Here is a 2,852-nt window from a genome sequence, read left to right on the forward strand (position 1 = left end):
CGGGGCCGGTGTGTGGGTGGGGCGCTCGGCATCGGTCCCCTCGAGTGCCGGGAGAACAGCCCCGGCTCCCGCCGGCGGCGGAGGGCGAGCACGGCAGGCTGGCTCGTCAGGGCTTCTGCCCGCAGGTTCGTGTCAGTTCTTGCAGCGCGCTGCCCTAAATACCAGGGGTTCGGTGCAGTCGCTGCGTCGTTAACGTTCGAGTTCTGGATATCCACTGGCTTGGAGGGGAGAAGAAAAAAAAAAAAATCTTCACGATTGAACAACTGCGTTAAAGTGACTTTCGAGTGCTGCTCTGAACTGGGGAGAAGCGTTGAGGGGAGCGTCTCCCGGGTGTGGGGTTCAGCGGGCAGCCGGTGGCCGGGCCTGTGAGCGGGGCATTACCGGTAAACAAGGATGAACCTGGGGGGCCTCCCCTGCCCCCCTCACCCTGCGCCCCACGCACCCCGAGGCCCTGCTTGCTTGCCCGCTGTCAGTAATAAGTGCATATTCCTTCATAAAGTACCTTTAGTTAACCACCCCCCTTCGCCTCCTTCTAGTTAAAAAGCATCCTTCCTGTTTCTTTCTTTAAAAATATCTTGGCCATTTGATGTATGTCTTTCTTGGGGGACACATGCCAAAATGCATACTTAAAAAAAAAATAACATTCAGGGTCCAGCTTTGGTCCTGATCTCTGCCTGTTAAGTGATATTCAGGTCTAAAGGAAGAGGATGTTTGGATGAAAACCCGTTTCATCGGTTTTCAGGCTGTTTCCCAGGGATTGAGTGACTTCCGAGGGAGTCTGTGAATGGTAACAAAGATGCATCTACTGTCAGTTACGTTTCTGCTGTAAAAAGATATGCTAGAGGTCTGCACAGTGAAAATCTGCGTTTTGCTGGTCTAATTCAGTGGCTTTCCAACAATAACATAAAAGACAGAAAGTAGTGTTCTGCTTTGGGTTCACAACTCCCTATTAAATAGTACCAGGACCTGACTTTAAAAGTTTTGAGTGCAAGGGTTGACAGTGGTTCATTGGGCCATTAAGTCTGAGAGGAGGTGATCTAAGCAGAAAAAAATGTAGGTTGCGTTTTTGGATTAAGAGTTGAACACATGATACTCTAGACAGCTTCCTTCTAGTTATCTGTGTTAAGTACAAGAAAATATTTATTACGTTTACAGTATTTACTATCTGGTATCCCTGTAATTTTAAGGAGAGGTATAGAAACCAGGTTGAGCATTTGGTACTTGCTACCCTGTTTGATTGCAGGGCTGTGCTTTAGATGTTTTGTTGACAAGTCTATAGGAGTACTGTAGAGACTGACACTATCCGTTGCTTTAAAGGATGTGTAAAACACTGTCAAAATAATAGTATGTGAAATTCTAAACTCTTTGTTTTACAGCCCCTTTAATCCATCATTTCTTAAGGATATGGAGATGCCCCTGGCTATCAGCTGGCAGAAGTGTTCCTTTGGTCAGGCAGTGAATTAAAGTGAGAACTGTTCTGGGTTAAACCATTTCTTTTTCTTCTGCTGGGTCAGTTTTAATCTTGATCATTTCCACATGCAATCACATGAAATTCTTGCTTTAGCACAGGGAGGCTATGGTGCAAGAACAGAGAGAAAGCAGCTCAGGGTTGTGGGAGTAACGAAGAAAACAGCTACATTGGACAGGAATGCTGGCTCATGACACTTGAAATATTAGGTAATAATTTCACAGACACTGGAATGTTTCTTTTGAGTCTCATGTATTGACTTTTTATCTGCTAATGCATTTATTAGTTTACTTTTAATAATGACACTGAGTCATATAGGGTGTTGGTTAACCATTGTGAATACCAACAAAGTTGAATGCCTTAGTCATTATTTGTTTTGAGATGTAAACAAATTATTTTCTCAACTTTCTTACAACAGAAGGTCTTTTCAGACTAACACTGTCAAAAAGTGGATATCAAAGCAAAAAAAAATTACCTGCTTACACTGACATGACTTGGAGACTGAGGATCTAAATGCTGATACCAAAGGCAGCATTTTCCCCTTTGTCAAATAAACTGTCTCAAGATCAGAGCTGGATAGAGAATTTAGTGGGAAATAGTCAGGAAATGTTAATATCTTGATTTTTTTTTTTTTTTTAAATAGAAGCATTTAAGTGGGTTGTAGAAGTTATTGTTAAAGTCGTGCTAGGAAGGTTTTTTCAACTTTCAAAAGGAATTTCTGGTTAAAGAAAAAAAAATAAAACAACAAAAAAACCCAAAACAAAACAGCAACTCCAAAGAACAGATTTGTTCTTGAAAGGGTTGAGAATCCAATAGTCAGGATACTTGCCTGGGGCTCGAGATGTCACACTTGCCGACTTGGAGCAAAGAGCCTGAATCCCCAAAACATCGCTTAGTCTGGCCCAGAGCCTAATTGCTTTTCTCAGCCAAGACAAAGACTTTCATGAAGAACTCTTTGAAGAGTCTTTTGTTTTATTCAGCTGTGCAGTGGTAATTCTTTATCCTAAATTCATTAAATATGTAAAGCCAGGAGGGAAAATTTTCCTAAAATGAACAGATAATGAGAATAATGGGATGGGAATTCCTGGAGACTTGGGAATTGTGCATTAGGTTGAGTTTATCCAGGTTATTTTCTCCTCTCAGCTAAGCCACTCGTCTTTCTTATAGGACTGGTTGTTCAAAACGCTGAAAATAGTCTTAGCTATTTTAGAGTTACCGTAATCTGTGCAGTGTATTTAATGAGGTTCCTGAGTGTGATTTTTAGGAATTCAGTCTATTACACCAAATGTTCACATACTTTTTTTGTTGATACAGTAACAAAGTGTAGCAGCTTGAAATGTGTGGCACTGAAGAGCATCTGTAATTACAGCCATTTCGGCTTTCT

Source organism: Athene cunicularia, assembly GCF_003259725.1.
Source record: "Athene cunicularia isolate RWA chromosome 9 unlocalized genomic scaffold, athCun1 chr9_part1, whole genome shotgun sequence".
Lineage (NCBI taxonomy): Eukaryota > Metazoa > Chordata > Aves > Strigiformes > Strigidae > Athene > Athene cunicularia.